The following is a 7,693-nucleotide window of genomic DNA, read 5'->3' on the forward strand; positions in this document are numbered from 1 at the left end:
GGAATATTGTATACATAATAAATAAATAAATTTAAAAAAAAAAAAACTCTAGTTCCGGGGAATCAAACTCCCTCTACTGGCCACCAGCCACCATAGGTACCAGGTATGCATTTGGTATACAGATATGCATATAGGCAAAACATTCATACACATATTTAAAATTTGAGATAATAAACCAGGGATGGTACCATATACCTGTAATCATAGTGCTCATGAGGCTAAGACAGGATGACTGGCACAAGCTTAAGGCCAACTTGGACTATAGAATGAAACCTAGTCTCAAAAACAAACAAAAAGCTGAGGGCCAGGCATAGTGACACATGCCTTGTAATCCTAGCACTTGGGAAGTTAAGACAGATCAGGAATTCAAGCTCAGCTTTAGCTAATGCAGTGAGTTAAAGGACAGCCTGGGCTACAAAGAGAGATACTGTCAGAAAACAAAAGCAAACAACAAAAAGGTAAGAAAGGACATGGTTACTCCTGTCTGTAATCCCAGCATTTGGGAAGCTGAGGCAGGAGAACTGCTTTGAGTTCCAGGCCAGCCTGGGCTTACAATGTAAGATCCAAGCCCTTACTGTCAAATGAAAAAATTGAGAAAACTGAAGTTCAGCAATGTCAAATATTTTATATGAGCTGACAGAGAGAGACGGGGGGGGGAGGGGAGAAAGGGAGAGAAGGAGAGAGAGTGAGAGATCCATCATATATCCCAAGATGGTGTGGAGCTCAATCTACTCAGGTTTGTTGATAACAGTTGACACTGAGCCGGGCGATGGTGGCGCACGCCTTTAATCCCAGCACTCGGGAGGCAGAGGCAGGCGGATCTCTGTGAGTTCGAGACCAACCTGGTCTACAGAGCTAGTGCCAGGACAGGCTCCAAAGCCACAGAGAAACCCTGTCTCGAAAAACCAAAACAAAAAAAAAAAGCAAACCAGTTGACACTGAGTCAATACTGACTTAGACGATGGGAAAGTTACTCTGACACTGGCAGAACTACCCCAGGCACAGACAGGAGGAAATCCAGGGCTGGACAGAGGTTCAGTCTTTAAGAGTACTTACTATAGCCGGGTGGTGGTGGCGCACGCCTTTAATCCCAGCATTCGGGAGGCAGAGGCAGGCAGATCACTGTGAGTCTGAGGCCAGCCTGGTCTACAGAGGCCAACCTTGTCTCCAGGACAGCAAGGGTTACATACACACAAAAAAAACATCCTGTCTCACACCAAAGCCTCCAATGCCGTCAGGACAGATGAAGAAGTGATGGAGAGGCAGGAGTGGAAAAGCAGAGATTTTGTTGTTTCGGGTGTGGTTTTTTGGTTCTGGTTTTTTTTTTCGTTTTTTTTTTGTTCTTGTTTTTGCTTGCTTGCTTACTTTGCTGTTTTTTCCCATGAAGGGATGTAATAGGGATGAGGAGGGAATATGGAGGAATCAGGAGGTGAACAGAATTGGGGTACATGATGTGAAATCCCCAAAGATTCAATAATGAATTTTTAAAAAAATCCTGTCTCAAAAAAGAAAAAAAAAACCGAAGTTCACTAATTCTGTGTGAAAGAACCTAAAGGAAATGAGTATCTGAAGTTGAAAGGGGGAAAGGAGGCATTTTAGACTGAAAAGAACACATGACCTATGTGACAATGATGTAGCCTAACATGACAGTGGACAGCAGCTGGTGATTTATGTATTCATTAAAGGTATTTAAGCAGATTGAAACAACAGGCACTATGGTGTACATCACAAGCATTAAGAATAGCATACTGAGTAATTTCATTCTCAGTAGTAAAATGATTAAAAGAAGGCATCACTGGTGGGTAAGTAAAATAAGAACATTATTTCAATAGTTGAAAAACCTGTTGCTTGGGGAACAACCAGAGGTACTCCCTTTCAATATCCTATAACACCATCAGGAAAACCATTCAACTATTCACATCCCCCAAATATGCCAATGGGACATTATATGGTCTCAGTTCACATTATCTCAAACCGCTCTGTATTTTCAGTCCCCAAAGGACTCCATCAATGCTTAGGAATAGGAGTTGATCTCTAAAAATACAAATCGTGTCTCATTAGAAATGGACCCCACATAAGTCCTTGGGTGCCCAAGAATGAGTACCTAGGACGAATTATCATCATCATCATTTGAGGTTCTGGGATACTGAACTTAAAGTGTCATGCATGCTAGGTAACCACTCTACAACTGAACAATATCCCCAAACCCATAATGGATTTAAAATATAATTCAAGAATAAAGATTTAGCTGGGCAGTGACACATGCCTTTAATCCCAGTACTCAGAAGGCAGAGGCAGGAGGATCTCTGATTTAGAAGCCAGCCTGGTCTACAGAGTAAATTCCAGGACAGCCAGAGCTACACAGAGAAACCTCATCTTGAACCCCCCACCAAAAAAAGGAATTAAGATTTATCTGGGGTGGGGAGTTTAAAACAGTGTAGAACATAGGCATAACATGCATAAGGTTTGATTCTCACAACCACCACCAAAAAAAAAATGTAGTAGAATGTTTGCCTAGCATGCATTGAGCCCTGGGTTTGCTCCCCAGCACATGAACCAGGTGTGGTGGCATGTCTATGATCACATAACGTGGCATGTGGAGGCAGGAGGATTAGAAGTTCAAAGTAACCACTCCCTACCTAGAGAGTATGAGGCCAGTCAGGACAGCATGACACCATGAGATTGTGCCTCAAAAAAAAAAAAAGACTGGTGTGGGGATTAAATACATGGACTCATCACCCATCATTAGCCTCAAAAGTATAAAGGTTAATATCACCTGTAACTGCAGCATACACTGAACATTCTAATTTTAGGACACTAACTTTGAAGCACTTAAAGTTATTTAATTCACATGTCTATTACTTTTCATTGTAAATGAATAAACATAGTTTTTGGTAACCTTATATTTATTTTATTTTTATAATTAGCATACAAAGTGATGGGTTTCATTATGGTATTTTCATACAATTTAAGAGGATGGTGGGATAAAATATTTTATTTGGGGAGTGGTTCAAAAATAGGGGCTCATACTGCCCTTGCTAAGGACTGGAGTTCAGCTTCAGTGGTATACAATTATCTTTAACTCCCAACTCCAGGAGATCTGACACCCTCTTCTGGTCTCACTTGTGCATAAATCCCTACATATACACATACTTTCCAGTCCTACCTATTTTTCTGGAAATGTTATTTCATTTTTTTCTTTACAGCTAAATAAAATGCTACTGTGTATATACACCACATTTTCTTTACTCGCCCACGGATTATGGTCTTATTTTGTTCTTTTTTTTTTTTTTTTGGTTTTTCGAAACAGGGTTTCTCTGTGGCTTTGGAGCCTGTCCTGGAACTAGCTCTGTAGACCAGGCTGGTCTCGAACTCACAGAGATCCGCCTGCCTCTGCCTCCCGACTGCTGGGATTAAAGGTGTGTGCCACCATCGCCTGGCTATTTTGTTCATTTTTTTGTTTGTTTGTTCGTTTTTTGAGACAGGGTTTCTCTGTGGCTTTGGAGCCTGTCCTGGAACTAGCTCTGTAGACCAGGCTGGTCTCGAACTCACAGAGATCCGCCTGCCTCTGCCTCCCGAGTGCTGGGATTAAAGGTGTGCGCCACCATCACCCCTATTTTGTTCATTTTTAAGACAAGATCTCACTGGGCAGTGTTGGCGCACACCTTTAATCCCAGGACTCGGGAGGCAAAGGCAGGTGGATCTCTGTGAGTTCACGGCCAGTCTGGTCTACAGTTAGTTCCAGGACCACTAGGGCTATTATCCGGAGAAACCCTGTTTCGGAAAACAAAAATGAAAAAGACAGTCTCTTTTTGTTGTTTCTTCTTTGCTTTTTTGTTTGTTAGAGACAGAGTTCTCTATGTAGTGGCCCTGTCTACCCCAGAGCTTACTTTGTAGACCAGGCTGACCTCAGAGATCCACCTGCCCCTGCTTCCCAAGGTGTGCCTGGTCACCACCCAACAAGATTGTCCTTGAACTACTGACCTCTTGCCTCTACCTCCTAAAGGTTAGGATTACAGGTAGGCACCCAAGCCTAGCTCCATTCTTCTGTTAATGATCATCTAAACTGATTCCACATTCTCCTAGCTATTGTGAATAGAGCAGCAACTAAAATTTCTATTAACCTTAAGCATACCAGGCAAGCACTCTACCCACTAAGCTATAGTCTCAGCCTTAAAACTAATTTATCAGTAGCATTCATTAAATGGATCTACAATAAGTATAATTGAGAATCCCCCCTCAGAAAGCCATGTGTAGTACCCTCCCTGTAATCCCAACATTGTGGGGACTGAAGCAGTAGTTACTATCACCAATTTGAGGACATCCTAGGCTACATAGTGAGTTAAAGGAGAATTTGAGCTATATAGAAAGAGGAAAGGGAAGGGGACAGGGAAAGGAGAAACAGAAATGGAAAAATCCCTCCTTGTGGGGAAGAAGAGTATCAAGTTTTTTTCTCACGTGTAGAACCTAAATTCAAAAATACCTATGTAAAAGACATGAAAACAGAGGGGGAATATTTCTTTCTTTTTTCTTTTTTTCTTCCTTTCTGTTTTGAGACAGGGTTTCTCTGTAGCTTTGGAGCCTGTCCTGGAACTAGCTCTTATAGACCAGGTTGGCCTTGAACTCACCAACCGGTTTAGAGTGGAATATTTCAATGAAAAAAAAGGTGACCAGTAAGGTGGAAGGGGGACAAGGTAGGGTAATGGAGAACGTGAGCAAACTACAATGAAAATATACATGAGAATGTCATAATGGAACCCACTACTTTGTACACTAAAAAATACAAGTTAAAAAAATTAAAAATGGAACTGGGAAGAGAGTTTAGTCAGTAAAGTACCTGCCATGCAAGCATGAGAACTTAAGCTCAACTCCAGAACCCACGAAGAAAAAAGTCCAATGGTGGAATGTGCTTTTAAGTCTAGCATTAGGAAGGCAGAAAGAGGTGGGTCCTTGGGGATCCCTAACCAGCTAGCCAAAACTGTGAGTTCCAGGTCAGAGACTTAGTTTCAAAATAAGATGCAAAGTGCCTGAGGAATGAGACCTAAGTTACACACACACACACACACACAAAGAAAAAAAAACAAGCTAGGTGGTGGTGGCAGCGCAAGCCTTTAATCCCAGCACTGGGGAAGAGGGGTGCAGAGGCGGGCAGATCTCTGTGAGTTCGAAGCCGGCCTGGTCTACAGAGTGAGTTCTATGCCAGCCAGGAAACTCTGTCTTAAACCAAAAACAGGAAGGAAGAAGGGAGGAAGGAAGGGAGGGAGGGAGGGAGACTTTAGTTATCACTGTTGGGCTGGGCGGTGGTGGCACACACCTTTAATCCCAGCACTCGGGAGGCAGAGACAGGCGGATCTCTGTGAGTTTGAGACCAGCCTGGTCTACAGAGCTAGTGCCAGGACAGGCTCCAAAGCTACAGAGAAACCCTGTCTCGAAAAACCAAAAAAAAAAAAATAGTTATCACTGTTGGTGATAGGGAACAGGAACGTGAATGGGTTATATTGCATTGCCCACACATATCTCCATCCCTACAACTATGAAATAAAGTAAAAAAAAAATCTATTTTCTTTCACATAGCTATTAAGAATGACCTCTAAATGTTCACTGTAGGCTATATATTTAAAATCTAGAATTATCTTAGAAATTCTTTTCTTTGTTGTTTTTTTGCTGTTCTTGTATAGCCTTGACTGTCCTTGAACTCACACTGTAGACCAGGCTGACCTCGAATTCACAGAGATCCGCCTGCCTCTGCCTCCTTGAATGCTGGGATTAAAGGCATGCACCACCACCACCTGGCTCATTTTAGAAATTCTAAAATAAACTACTGTCTACACTGTAACAGAGCAATAGGGGAAAGGAAGAACTGTCCTCTTAAATTCTTTCAAGTAGCTCCATAAATATCAAATATATATATATATATATTTGACGTCAAATATATATATTTGATGTCAAATATATATATATACATATATATATGTATATATATATATAATTCCTTCAAGTAAAAATCCCAGGTAAACTGGATATCCAACCATACATCCCATTCTCTACTACAAGAAACATCTAAATAAGCCAGGCAGTGGTGGCACACCCCTTTAATCCCAGCACTCGTGAGGCAGAGGCAGGCAGATCTCGGAGTTTGAGACCAGCCTGGTCTACAGAGTGAGTTCCAGGACAGGCCCCAAAGCTACAGAGAAACCCTGTCTCGAAAATCCAAAACAAAACAAAAAAAAAACCAAATAAAAATACAAACTCAAAACAACATCCCCTTTCTAATGTTTTATTGTATGAGGTCTCCTTTGCCAGAGAGAGCTGGCTCTCGTGTGTGGATTCTGGTCAGATATTGCCCCGCGTCTCTCAAGAAAAAGAATGAAAATGTAAGTATTTGTTTAAAGGCTACTTATTAATCACTATCCTATAATGTTTTAATAAGTTGCTCATTTAATAAAAAGCACGATAACAAACGAGAATTAATTTTACCCTTCCTTTCCCTTCTATAAATGATGCAACCGAAAGTCCAATAAAATAATCCCCTCTATCCCAACAAAAAGCGTGTTTCAAGTGACTAAGGGAACATCTGCAGTCTGGGTGTGGTGACTTGGATGATCTCTGAAGTCCAGACCCAAAGAAACCACATAGCAAGATCCAGTCTCAAAATGAAGACGCAAACACCCCCAATACCACTTCATTTGATGTCTTTCCTCTGCCCCCTCCACCTCATATAAAATACTTATATCTCCACGATGTGATAATGCCCAAATCATACCAAGATCTGTGTGAGTTTTTTGCTTTTGCAATAAAGGATAAAAAAGAAAATCAGTTCGCATTATTAACTTAAAAAAAAAAACATGTCGCCAGGAAAATCAAAACGAGATCCTTTTCCTTGCTGCGTATACCTCCGCACCACCTGCAAGCACACAGAAGGTTAGCGCGAGAACCAGGAGACGGGAGATCTGCCTATCACGTTCTTCCGACATGTCCTCATGATGTCCCCCTCGGGCACACGGGACGAGGACCCGCATCCCCCATACCCCCACCCCCGCCCCCAGACGCCACAGCTCTCAGCTGCAGTCTCGTGGGCTTGCCACGAAAGGAGGGGCCGCGGCGGGCCAGACGCCCCAGTAGCTAAGCCACTATCTCGGCGATTTCGGGACCCGGGCGGCGGCAGGGGGTGTGGGGGGGGGGTCGTCTTCGCGGTGGCCGCGGCCCACTCTCTTCATGAACCACCGCTGCCCTGGTGCGACAAGACAGTTTTCCCAACCCTGAGGAAGGTGGGGGCTGGGGACCCGCAAAGCTGGGCCACCTTCCTGGTCGGTGCGCTTTAGCCAGGATGGAGCCTGCTAGCTAACCAGTGTGCGAGCCAGCCAAGCCCTCCTCCCCCAACACCTCAGCGGGGGTCCCCCGCGCCCGCTCGGCTGGCATTCCAGAAACCCCCTCGGGCGCTGAGGACACCTCAGGAACAACTGTGAAAAAAGATACTTGCTCCGCGTTCTGCCTCCCCCTCCGCAAGCTCGCCCACTCATCCACGCCAAGCCCGAGGGGACCTCGCCACCTGCTGATTAGAGGGACGCGGCCTGAGGTCCCCGGGTCAGGTTGACCTAGGCCTCGGGAAAAGGGCGTCCGGGCGAGGGTGTCACTGTGGCCCGCCCCGCCCCCCGGGGGTCCTCAGCCCGGCCTGGCCGGGCGCCCCCCCCCC

At 44.1% G+C, this 7,693-nt stretch overlaps 1 protein-coding gene across 8 annotated transcripts in view; it reads right to left on the bottom strand.

Annotated features, from left to right (window-relative positions):
- The window catches only part of Map7d2 (MAP7 domain containing 2), a 106,393-nt gene that overhangs the window by 98,357 nt on the left and 343 nt on the right, over positions 1 to 7,693 (bottom strand). The window lies entirely within an intron of this gene.

The sequence above is a fragment of the Microtus ochrogaster genome, chromosome X (genome assembly GCF_000317375.1).
Source record: "Microtus ochrogaster isolate Prairie Vole_2 chromosome X, MicOch1.0, whole genome shotgun sequence".
In the NCBI taxonomy this organism is placed as follows: Eukaryota; Metazoa; Chordata; class Mammalia; order Rodentia; family Cricetidae; genus Microtus; species Microtus ochrogaster.